We start from the raw sequence: 13473 nt of genomic DNA, 5'->3' as shown, positions 1-13473 counted from the left end.
AACTCAATATTGTAAGGTGTGAATTTCCTCCAAATCAAGCTGCAGATTTTAAAAGGTTCTATTCAAAATCAGAGTTGACTATTTTTGTAGAAACTGCCAAGCTGGTTTTTAAAATTCAGAAAATGTCAAAATGTCTTAGAAAAGCTTCAAAATGACTTTGAAAAGGAACAAAGTTGGAGAACTTAACCATGCTTGATTTCAAGACCCATTGTGAAGGCAAAGTGATGGAAACAGCACAGTACTGGTGGAAAATAGGCAAATAAATGATCGGAACAGAAATAGATTCATGCCCATGCTCAGTGGTTTTAAATATGGGTAACAAGGCCTTTCAGTGAGGGAAACAATGACCCTTTAAACAAATGGTGCCAGAAAGATTGAACATATTTTAGTAAATGAACCCAGACCCTTGATTTATACTATGTACAAAAACTAACTCAAACTGATAAAAGTCTAAATATAACAGCTACAAATACAAAACTTCTAGAATAAAACAGAAAATCTTGGAGACCTTGAGTTTGGCAAGGATTCTAAATAGAACACACACACACACACACACACACACACACACACACACACACACACACTCTCTCTCTCTCATGAAACCATTGATAATATAAACTTTTAAAGAAATGTATGCCATTCAGGCTGGGCATGGTGGCCCAGGCCTGTAGTCCCAGCTACTCAAGCAGGGAGGAAGATCACTTGAGCCCAGAAATTCAAGATCAGTCTAGGCAACATAGAGAGACCCTATCTGAAATAAGAGAAAGAAAGAAATGAAGAACAGAAAGAAAGAGAGAGAGAGAGAGAGAGAAAGAAAGAAAGAAGGAAAGAGACATACTGCTACAGAAATGATCAGGCCCATTTCACACTAGGGGGAAATGGGAAAAATTATTGTAAAATATACATCTGACAAAAAACATATATCTATTATATCTAAATAACTCAATAGACAATAGAAAATGGGAGGATACTTGAACAGACATTACATGAAGGAAGATGCTGGCATATAAACAAATAAAAAGTAATCAACATCATTTGTTATGAGAAAAAGGTGAATTAAAACCACATAGCACACCCACTAGAATGGCTAAAATGCAAAGGCTCAGTGTTTCTCAGGATATGGAGCAACTGGAATTGTCATACTTCACTGGCAGAGATGTACAGCAATTTAATGTCTTCCTGAAAAATTAAAAACACAACTACTATATGACCCAGCCATTCCTATGACCTAGGAATTTACCCAAGACAAATGCAAGCATGTGTCCATATGAAGACTTGACACCAATGTTCACAGCAGCTTTATCAGCAATGACAGCCTGCATTAGGCTGGGTCCAGTGGAACACTTGCACTTGTGAATGTCGGAGAAGGAGCACTTCATTAGACTGTATGCACAGGGTGTCTTGTTGTCCTGCTTACAATAGTCAAACCCTGAATACAACCCAAATGTCCATTAACATGCAGGTGGATACATAACTTGTGCCATATGCCTATGTATTGGTCAGCTTTCCACAGCTGCAACAACATACTTCCATGAACAATTTAAAGGAGGCAGGATTTATTTTAACTCATGGTTTCAGACGTTTCAGCCCAGAGTCGGCTGGGTCCATTGGTTTTAGGCCTGTGATGATGCAAAAACATCGTGGTGGAAGGGTGTGGCAGGAGAAAGCTGATGACCTTATGGGACCCAGGAAGCAGAGAGAGAGAGAGAGAGAGAGAGGGAGGGAGGGAGGGAGGAAGAGACCACAGTACAGACACAGTCTACAAAGGCAAGACCCCTAACCCTTTCCCTTCAACCACCTCCTGTTTTCATCACCTCCCGCTAATGCTGCCAATTATGATCTCAGCAATGGACTGATCCACTTGATAAGGTTAAAGCCCTTATATCTAATCACTTCCCAAAAAGCCCGTCAGTTGGCAACAAAGCCTTTAGCATGAGTTTTGGGGGACATTTCAAATCCAGACCATAACAGTTTATGTATTCTACAATAAAAAGTAATGAACTATTGATTCATGCAATGACATAGATAGATCTGAAAATAATTATTCAGGGTAAAAGAAATCAGACAAAAAAGGACGGTGTATAAATCCATTATATAAAATGCTAGAAAATGAAGTCTAATCCATGATGTCTAAAAGAAGATGAGTGGTTTCCTGGGAATAGCAGGGCAGGGAGTTGGAGGGAAGGAGTACAAAGAAGAACAAGAAACCATTTGTAGATGGTAAAATATGTTCATATTTTGATCTCAATATTAGTTTCACGTATGCATACATGTGTCAAAATTTAAACTGTTCCCTTAAATATGTACAATTTAATTCAGTCAGTTATATGTCATGGAACCTGTGAAAAATAAAATAAGACACTGTTATGCTTGTATCTAGATGTCCCCCCCCAAAGCTTCATGCAGTCAGTCATAGGTGGGGCTTTTAGGAGGTGGCTAGATCTAGGGTGTGTGATACTGGGATTAAAGGTATGTGTACTACATTAGTATACTGTTAGAATTAACATAGTTCTGAGATTGGCTGAGTGGATTTACTGAAGACAGAAGCCCCACCCTGGATGTGAGTGGCACCATCCAAAAGATTTGTAACCTGTTTGGGATAAAAAGGAAAGGCAAGCTTGCTCTGCTGCTGCCGCTGCCGCTGCTGTTTGCTGCCTCTGTCTACCATGCCGTGAGCTGTTTCTCCTCTGCAATGTGCCTCTGCCATGCCGCCCTTCCTTGGAGCCAGCCAAAATGGACTGAAACCTCTACAAACTGTGAACTAAATAAATCTTTCCTCCTTTAACTTTGGGCTTCGACTATTTTGTCTCAACAAGAAAAGTGACTAAGAAAGACAAAATAAAAATTTAAGGCATAAACCAATACCAGACACTAATTGGAAGACAATTGGAAAAATGTAAACATGAGCTAGATGTAAAATAGTGTTAGGAGTTTATTGGTAATTTTTAAGGTATAATAATGGTCGTGTGGATATGTAGGAAAATTACAACTGGGCATGGTAGCACGGGGTGCAATCCCAGCAGTGGGCTGCTGGAACAGGAGGATTGCCACAAGTTTAAGATCAGACTGAGCTACATAATGAGTTCAAGGTCTATAAGCAGCCAGTGAAGAGGACCAGCCATCATGTTGCAGACTCTTTGTTATCCACAGCAGGAGCTAAGCAAAAAGTGCAATACTTTCAGTGGGTTGAAATAAAACATTTGTCAACTTAAAATATGACCAGAGAAAGTATCATTTAACAACAAGAGTAAAGTGAAGACATTTTCAGGTAGGCAAAAACTGAGTTTTATCACCAGATAGTTTCACCTATAGAACTTAGAAAGAATGTACATTTGTAGAAGGAAAATGATACTGCATTAAAATCAGGTGTAAGAAAGATGATGAGGACAGAAACTTGACAAGTGAGTAGGTAAATCTAAATAAATTATAATGCATAAAATAATATCTTCTGAGCCAAGCGTAGTGGTGAACACCTGTAATCCCAGCACTCTGGGAGGCTAAGGCAAGAAGATCACAAGTTTGAGCCCAGTTTGGACAATTTAGCAACTAAGTGAGACTTGTCTCAAAAAACAACAACAATAACAACAACAACAAAATAAATAAATAAAAGGGGCTAAGGAGGTAACTCAGTGCAAACCCCCCTGGGTTCAATTTCCTGTATCATTAAAATAAAGTCTCTTGTTTCAAGTAGTACAATTTTTTATAAAGTAGTCGAATGACAATAGAAAACAGTGATAGTATAGTCTATAAATTAGAAAGAGGGTAAAGATTAATAGTGGACTCTCCTGGGCATCATTTTGAAGCTAGGGAGCCCTTTTCAAACTAGTAAAGGGAAAACAGAATGAAGGGAAAAAGATGATCAACCAGAAAAAGACAAGAAGTAAAAAAAAATAAACTTATGACACAGGACAAATTGAACGCACAAAATAAGACAATTATCCAAATATTTTCACTCTTTTTATAAACCAGATCAGAAAACAAATACAAGAAAACCGATAGCATCATGTTCATAATGGGAAAAAGGTTGACATAACCCTTCAAAACACACTGAATAAATTAGGGCGGCCCTCTAGGTGTCCGCCAGGCGACGCACGTGCGCGGTGACGCGAAGGCGCACCCAGGGTGGACGCCAGGTGGCGGCAGCGACACCTCCCCCACCCCGCCCCCATCCACCAGGCGCCGCCTCTGCCCGCCAGCCCCGGGGTCTCCGGCCAGGGCCCGGGGACGGTGGGGTGCCCCCAACCTCCAGCCAGGGGTTTGGAGCCAGAGCCAAGCGGGAAGACTGCAGAATCAGCTGAGACCAATCGAACCAAAGAACATCAGCGAACCCCAGCGTCGGCACTGACTTTATTGAGGAATGGCCATGAGTAAAGAACGTTAAAAAAGTGACACTTAGGGCCAAGGATTTAGCTCAGTGGTTTTGCGGCCTGCTGCGCAAGCCCAAGGACCCGAGTTCGATCCCCGGTACCAAAAAAAAAATAAATAACTGCCACTTAGTCCCCGGTGTTTTCATAACACCAGGGCCACAATAAATGAAACTTTGTCCGTTCACATTTTTTTGAGGAAATCGCTGAACACTGCCATGGCACCAAGCGGATTATGACAATACCCGTAAGGATTGTAACATAATTGCCAAAGTAAATAATAATAGTACCCAGGTGCCTGTTTTGGTGAAATAAACATTTTTCTTTTCTTTAAGGGAAACATTAATGAAAATTATATTTACGGCAAAAAATGAGTCCCTTCTCCCCCTCCTTCTAACTCTTCTCTCCCTCCTCCTCCTGCCCTTTCTTTCCCCACTCTCCCACTCGCTTCCTCTTTTTCCTCCTCCTCCCACTCCCCCTCCTCCTTCTTCCTCAGTCATTCCCAGGGCCTGCATATGGTAGGCCAGGGCCCTACCTACCGCACAGCTACGGCCCCTGCCCTAAACGAGCGCTTTCTGAAAACCCCACAGATAGGTATCGCTTTTACACACAATAACCCTATGGAAAGTCTTCGCTTTCTATTGAAATAAAATGCCAAGTAATTGCTATTTAAATTATTGGATGAAAGGAGGTGGGAGGAAAAGGAGGGATTAGGGGAAGTTAAATGAATCGAGATGTGTTATGTACATGTACCAACTCCCCACGATGAATGTACTCATATGTACTGGAAGCATGTACTAATAAAAATAAAAATAAATTCTTGGATAAGAACTATATTAAAATATTTTTAAATGTCTTTTAAATAATACCTTTTCTTTGATAGTTGGAAAATATTATGTAAGTAATATGAATTGAGGGTACAAAGATTTCAATTGCTTATTTTATTATTTGTATTTATTTTAAACCAGTTGATTATTACTTAATGTCTAATATGGCACTTGAAACTCTGATATTCTAAAATTACAGATGAAAATTGTCAAAAATTCTCCTACACTAAAACACAGTGAGGTTTTTTGGAGCATTCGCTGCCTTCCCAGGGAGCCATCAATACATAAATTGTACATGTGGGGGAATTGGATTGGACATAAATAGAGCTTAGTTTCCTATTATGGAAGTCTATGAAGTTAAGCCTATATTCTTGCCCATTAAGCAAGTATCATGAACGTATGTTTCTGTTTTGACACAAAAGTTTAATAGAAGTGGAGGATGCATCCTTAGTGCCTGCAGCCACTATTCCTTCAGCAGAGCTTAGAAGCAGAAAGGGGCTTGGAAGATGATACAAGCGATGTGCAGATCTTAAAAGTTAACAGGAGGGTGTGGAAAGTACTGCCCTGGAAACTGGGAAAATAGGAAGAGCATTACCTCAGAGGACATGGAGGGAAGAGGCTTTCCTGGTGCTGAGAAAGAGCGGGGAACTTGAAGAAGAAAAGGGGGAGGGGACCTGCAGACCATGGAAATGGGGGTCCAGGGAGGGGAGAGTGGCCTGCTTTCTAGACACACATGCAAACATCCAAAGAGGGCACTCCCCTGAGCCTCCATCTCTCTGTGTGACACATGGCGGCTTTCTAAAGCTATTTAGATTCATTCATTAAAAATGGCTCATTAGGGGCCGGGGATTTAGCTCAGTGGTTCTGCCGCCTGCTTCTCAAGCACAAGGTCCCGAGTTCGATCCCCAGTACCAAAAAGAAAAAAGAAAAAAAAACAACAACCAGCAAGTAAAAATGGCTCATTGCTTGCTTATCAAATTAGGATGTTTATTTGCATGCTTTCTTGCTTTAAATTCATCAAGAGGAGATAATGAAAATGGATACTTGTATACCTGCACTCTTATGCATACCAAGTGACACTGAAATCAGCCTGAGTCCAGTGTGTGATATTGTTATAGGAAATAATATCAGAGATTAAATGTGAAATATTTCTCCCAACCTGCTAGCTGTATGATAAGTGGAGCTCTTGTTCTCCAAAAATCAAAGAATGAATTTTAGGAACAACAGAGGTTAAGAGGAGGAAGATATTTATTGATAGGATAGCTCCTGAGAGGCAGGAGGGGTCCCGAATGGGTAGCAGGGGAGCCCACTCTATAGAGAAGTTATATAGAGTGAAACTACATAGGTACAACATGGGCCACAGCCGTGATTATCCAGTAAGGTCACAAGTATAGTCACTTAGGTAATAGTGGTGCCATTGGGGAAACAAGTCACATAAAAAGGTGGATAGAGAGAACGAAGATTCTCCTAGGAAATGGTGGGTCCAGAGGTCTCTGGTCACCTACTGGGGTGGCTGATGTCTGTCTAGACTTTATTAGGCCCAGTGTTTGTTCTTTGAGGAAGTATGTAGGTCTGGTCATCTTGTCTTTATCTTGAGGCCCAGTTTCCAACTGCTGTGTCTCTGGCTGCAGCTGTGATGTGCTTTACCTTTGTCCTGACTCCCTGGAGGACTCAGCCCTCTCTGACTGCCTATAATATCTCTACCTAACTCAACTGTTTATATAATATCATGCACCCACCCTGTATACAAACTGCTCTCCAGAAGACAACCTAACCACTGTGGTTCATTGCTCCATTCCTAACACAAAGTGCATATCCATAACAGAGTCAAGATCAGCCAAAAAATACATGAGGTGTGATCAAATACTACGGTGAATATTTAAATTTTTAAAAATTTTATTACAGTAAAGGATACATTGCCATTAATCCCCCTGGAAATACTTCACTTCAAACATGCTTATCTCATCATTCTTGCTACTTTCTGAAAAGTTCTGGAAGTCCTCTTTTGTGAGTGTCTTTAGTTGCATTGTTGTGGCTGCCTACATGTCCTAAATAGATTCAAAGTGTTTATCTCTTGTCTTAGTTACTTTTCCAGTTGCTGAGACAAAATACTTGACCAAAGTTGATGGAGGAAAGTTTATTTCAGCTCACAGTTCTCATAGTTTGTAAAGGTTTCAGTCCATAGTCAGCTGGATTCGAGGCAGGGTGACATGGCACAGGGGCATTGAAAAAGAGAAACAGTCCAGGGAAGGCAGGCAGAAGGGAGCAAAGTGGCAAACAGCAATAACGGTGGCAGCAGAAGTAACAGCAACCAAGCCTGCCTTTATATTCCATCTAGGTTACCTGCCCTTTGGACAGTGCCATGCACACCTAGGGTGGGTCACCCTTAATCCCAGCATCACATACCCTAGATCCAGCCAATTCTGAAAAACCTCACCTATGACCACATGAGGCTTTGGAGGGACATCTAGACACAAACCCTAAAAATAAAAAAATGCCTTTCATGGTCATTTTGACTGGGGAGAAAAGCCAGAAGTCTTTTTTTTTTTTTTTTTTTTTTGGTACCGGGGATCGAACTTGAGTCCTTGCGCCTGCACAGCAGGCGGCGAAACCACTGAGCTAAATCCCTGGCCCAAAAGCCAGAAGTCTTATGGTGCCAGATCTGGTGGGTGAGGACACATCATAATGTTTTTACAAGTCTACCTTTCCATTGGATGGCATCCCATGGCAATATGCAGTTTCTTGTCAAGCTCTGTAAAGACAATCATGAAAGTAAACTTGCAGAACTGCTTCAGAAAGTGGCAAGAGTGATGGGATAAGTGTGTTCAAAGGGAGGGGGAGTATCTTGAGGAGGATTAATGGGAATATGTCTTTTACTATAATAAAATTTTTAATTTATTCATCATATATTTCAGTCACACCTTGTATTTTCATTTTTTGAGAATTATTATGGATTTTAAATTACTTTCAGCACTTAAACCTATCATATTACATATATCCATAATTAAACAAAGCAGACTATGCTAGTATAAATTCATTTTTCTTGAGGTCAGAGTCACCCATGATCTGCATGTTAGGACAAATGTGTCCTGCAACAGGGCCAATGCAAGACATCTCTAAGATGGAACACACATGTGCAGGCTGCCTACCTCTAGGAGGTTCATCCCCTGGTGCTATAGAGGAAATGAGGATGATGGCAGCACACACACTTTGTGGTGACAAAGCAGACAACTGCTATTAAGTCAGAGCCAGCCTGGTCAGCCAATGACTGGAGAGGAGACCTGCCATGTGCGGCTTTTGTTGAATGAGGGGAGATCGGTCAAATGAGTAAGAGGTGCAAAGGAAAAGAACCTATCCAAGAGAACATGTACCAGAGAATTGAGACCCAGTCTGGCAAATGAATCCTTCCAGAAGTTTCCAGGCAGCAAGAAGGAAGGGAAAATCTGACTTGAACACTCACCGGAGCTCCATGTGGCTCTGTGGATTCCCTCAGGACCTCAAGGCACCTTTCACTGTCCACCTTTATCTATATACTCTGGAGTTTCTAGGTCACCAACTAGATTTAAAAGTTTAGGGTATACCTAAGAAGGCTTCTGGGAGAATCCTTTACCAGCACCCTGAAGACAGCCTCCTCTCAACTTGGAGGGTCTGTGGGAATCCGGTGAAAAGCTTTGTCTGTGCTCAGGACACAAGGCAGGCAATCTGGTGGCACCCTTCTGAGGGCTCATGAGCCCAAGCACATTGCTGCCAGGCCCCTTTGCTGTTCTTCAAAGTGAAGGGCCTAGCACACAGGAGGAGTAAAGTAGGTGTTGCTTCAAAAGCAGAAGCAGAAAGAGAGTTGGATAGAGCAAAATAGGAAAAGGGTGTAACTCTCCAGCCATGGAGTAAAGAGCAAGGACCCCAGATAGAAGCTATGGCTCCCCTCTGTGAGTGCAGCAGGTCCAGGGCCAGCTAGCTAGACTTTATCAATTGTCCACAAACAAAGCATAATGCTACTATGATAACAAACATCAGCATGAGATAGGCTGGGCACAGTGCTGAGACAGCAGACTTGTGACTACTGAATGTGTGCAGGTTGATGCCAGTGAGTTCAATGTTCTTCTCTGCATGCTGTGCTTACAGCCACACAACACAGGACTACCTCAGAACCACAGTCACATGCAGCATTAATGGGCATCCTCAGGAGCATGCCTCTCACTCACCCAGGCCAGCTTACCTGCCCCACCTCCACCTGGCCAGCTCACAGGCACTCACCCAAGATTGGCTGTAACTAGCTGCTTAGCTGGCCAGCAAAGGCTGCTGCACTTCCCTGCCTGCTGAGAGCAACTGCAGGTAACACAATGACCCCCCCATCCGCAGTTGTGGTGCTGGTGTGGGCATACCAGGAAGAGTTGCTAGGAAACAGCTAGTTGCCAGGTATGTAAGGACACAGGGCTCTTCCACCCAAGTTAGGTTCTGCAGCAAAACTCATGATGCTTGTTTTCAAGTCCATGGAAGGGGTTTTGGAAAGCCATATCAAACACATTTAAGAAAGTTTCTCAGCTTCTCTGTGGCTTCAAGGTACAAGGAGATACCATTTCCAGAGCAATACTCAAACTTAATTTGACCCATCTTTTTTCCTTTTCACCAGCCAGCCCTGCAGAGCTTTTCCTTTTCAGCACTGGGACCTCTGGACTGGCTTGTCCCGGTGGGGGTTGCCCCATTAACTGTAGGATGTTTAGCATCGTCTCTAGTCTCCACCTAAAATGTGCCAGTCCCACCTCCCTCCCATCTGTGATAACCTAAAGGGTCTCAAAACTTTACCTCATGTGCCCTGGTAGGAAAAATTGCTTGGAGAATCTCTGATTACTATTTGAGAAAAGGCTGAGTGTGCTAGAGCTCACCTGGTAAACAGCCTCTGAACCAGCTCAGAATGTTTCCCCCCTCATCACAGATGGCCAAAGTCCCAGAGGTGTTGCCTCTTTTCACAGACTTTTTACCTTGCCTTCTCTCTCTCTTGGCTCCAGATTATCTCCTCAGGTAAACTTATACTTTAAAAATTCAATTTAATTTTCAGACAGATCTCAACAGCATTAAATAATACAAGCTGTAGTCAGCAAACCTCAATTATTTGTTGTTGTTTTGTTTTGGGGTTTTTTTTGTTACAGAGGCTTGAACTCAGGACCTTGTTCTTATGAGGCAGGTGGCGACACCACTGAGCTAAATCCCCAGCCCCAAACTCAGTTATTTGTTAAACTACAACCTCAAAATTATGACCTGATTAGCTTCCTCAGAACACCCAAATCACTTTTGCCAGGCCTAAGTGTTCTTGGTTCATACCGAGTACACCTCCACATTGCCTTCTCAGGTGTTAATTTAATTCCCTTTGGATCAACTCTTACTTGCTTATTCCAGAGTCACTTATGTTATATCTGACATACACAAATCCCCTTAGCCATGGTACCGTGCACCAAGAGGAGTTTCCTCCCTGCCCCATGTTCACACACCCTTGCATAAAATCTTAGTGAAAGAGAGGATCAAGCGCCTCCACTCCCTGTGTGAAACACTGGGGTTGGAGCTGAGTTTTGTTGAATGGAAAATCAAAGGGAAATTCCATTTCTTCAGAGGTGCTTCAGAAGCAGTGCTGGAGTAAGTAAGGGAGGTGGCTCTGGAGGGGAAGAGACAGCAGGAAGAAGCCATGAAGGGTGGAGGCCTGCATGGAAGACGAGAACAAATATAAAAACTGGGACATCTGCTCTGTTAAAAGGGTCCACGTTGCATGTTCTCTCTGTGGAGGGCCCAGGGCCGGGCAGCCAATGGTGTTCAAGTTTGCAGCTTCTGATGCTGCTCTGGGCTTGTCACAAATGCTGGTGCCCAGATATGGCATGTATTTTGTTTTGCTTTTTCTATTGAAAATCATTACAATGAACTTTTCTCAAGTTGTCATGTATGTTGTAGAACCTAAAACAGAGCTCGAGGCAGGGAAAGTACTCAAAATATTGGCTGCGTTCAGGAATGAAATGTACTTGCTGAGTGAATAAACGAATGAGCAGTCTTTGCTGAGTTGAAGCCAGAGGACGCACTGACCTCCCACCTGAGAGGAATGAGGGAAGCACCACAGGGCAGCTGAGTTGCAGGAGAGAGGTGTCCAAACGAAGGTCGTGAAGGCTCCCTTAGGGATGGTCAAACCTTTTTCCATCCACAGTTGAGATCTGGGAGGCGCTGTCACTGGGTTGGCTGCTGATAGCTTTGGTTGCAGTCTGATGGATCCCTTTTCCTTAGCTGCCAGGTATCCTGCACAGCACTGCAGAGAAGGCCAAGGGTTCCCAGGGTCCTCGTGTCCACAGAGGTGAACTAGCCTTGTTCCAGCCACTGGCCTGCCCACTCCGAGTCAACTTCCGGGTGGCTCTCCTGGGAACGGGAAAAAGAGGGAGAGTCCTACAGTAAATTAGCAGAGTAAGCAGCCCCTTTATAATCTGAGGGCTGCTAAATTTTGATAACCAAAAACGGACTTTGTTGTTGTTGTTGTTGTTGTTGTTTGAGACAGGGTTTCCATAGGTGGTTCAGGCTGACCTTGAACTCACTAGGTAGTCCAGGCTGGCCTTGAACTTGGATGCTCCTTGCCTCAGAATGCTGGGGTGCAAAGTGTGTGTCACCACCCTCGTCCAAACGTTTTATTTTTTAAAGCAGAATACATTCCATTAACTCAGAATCCTTAAAAAAGTTATTACAACAGAATTTAACTGAGGCGTTTGAATTGGACAATAAAAAGGAGAAGCAGTTCACTGTTACTACTCCCAAGCAGTCATTTGCATGTGTTTTCTTACCAGTCTCCAGGGAGCCTTTGTTTTCAAAACGACTATGCTAGCCAGGGTCTGCTGCTGAGCCCCCTCTAATTTCAATCTGGATGAGAGACTTTCAAACCGAGCCCAGAGCCTTTGGATTGTCCAGACCCTGGAAGGGACTGATTTATTTACTTTTCCTGTTCTATTTTAGTATCTGTTTGCAACGTATACCTTTCCCACAAAAACTCTTAAATTTTTTTTTTCTTTTTTCAGTACTAAGGATTGAATCCAAGGCCTTTGTACTGAGCTACAACCCCAGCACTTTTTTTGAGACAGGGTCTTGCTACGTCACTAAGTTGCCCAGTGCAATCCTTCTGCCTGAGCCTCCCTGAGTTCTAGCGTTAGGAGAGGGGTGCACCACCATGCCCAACTAAAACTCGAACGTTTCTTAAGATCTTAATCATTGTTTCTATTCATATCATATGATATTCCATGGAACATGCTAAATTAATCTCCACCAAATAGCATTATTCTGCTCTCTTGAGCAAAGTTTAAGGAGTAGATAGTCACTGCTGCTTTAATGTCCACAAAAATTTTGTTACTAATGACTAAATTTTTTTTTAAAAGATGGTGCTTTTTTCTGCCTTTATCATTTTTGTAAGCTTCGTGGTAGTGCAGGGCACTAATACCAAATATAGCCATTAGTGATGAAGCAGTTTTTCTCTGACCAAACTCTACTCAGGCTCTTCTGAACTCTTTTTTTTCAACCAGATGGTGGGACTTCCATGTTGTCTCTGCATTATCCGGTGTTAGCATGAATTCTGCTAAATCAGTAGAGCCACAGTGATATTTTGATATTTGAACAGGTTCCTCATCCACCGCCCAGACCCCTTGCCCCGGTGATATCTGAAACCCTTATCCTGCCTTCAGCAGGAATCCTGTTAGGTTGGTTTAATTAGAATCTCCTTTACTGGTGATGCATCCTTTTAGTAATTTTCCACCCAATAACTCCCACCTTGCTCGTTGGCTATAAATTCTCCCTTTTTCTTGTATCCAATCAAAGTGATTCCTATACCTTGAATAAAGGTCATGCCTCTCCTTGAATAAAGTCTTCATTATTGTCTGTAACAATTTAATGATCTTTAACAGTGAAAGCAAGCTTGGGAACGTGATAGTGACAGTAATGCTGATTATTGTAGCAATCATTCATTCCACAAGGATTATCATGTGGTAAGTCTTTTGGAGCTGAAATGTACACTCATTTCTTTAATGCCGACATCAAACCCATAAGGTAAATATTCTATTTTTAAGGACAAGCAAACAGGTTTGGTGTGTTTAAATAAAAAACCTTAATTCAGAGCCTTGAACATGACATATTTGATCTCAATCCTATTCTGATGACAAGTCACATCTGTACCATACCCTATCATTTGGGTCCCAGAAAATTATGCTTACATGAGATTAATTAACTCTTTAAAATTCTTAAATTCCCAGAAAAAAATTAATCTCGTGATGCTA

This window comes from Heterocephalus glaber, unplaced genomic scaffold, assembly GCF_053883595.1.
Source record: "Heterocephalus glaber isolate CG9 unplaced genomic scaffold, H.glaber_assembly_v1.0 deba00000331, whole genome shotgun sequence".
Classification (NCBI taxonomy): domain Eukaryota; kingdom Metazoa; phylum Chordata; class Mammalia; order Rodentia; family Bathyergidae; genus Heterocephalus; species Heterocephalus glaber.
This window is presented reverse-complemented; position numbering follows the sequence as displayed.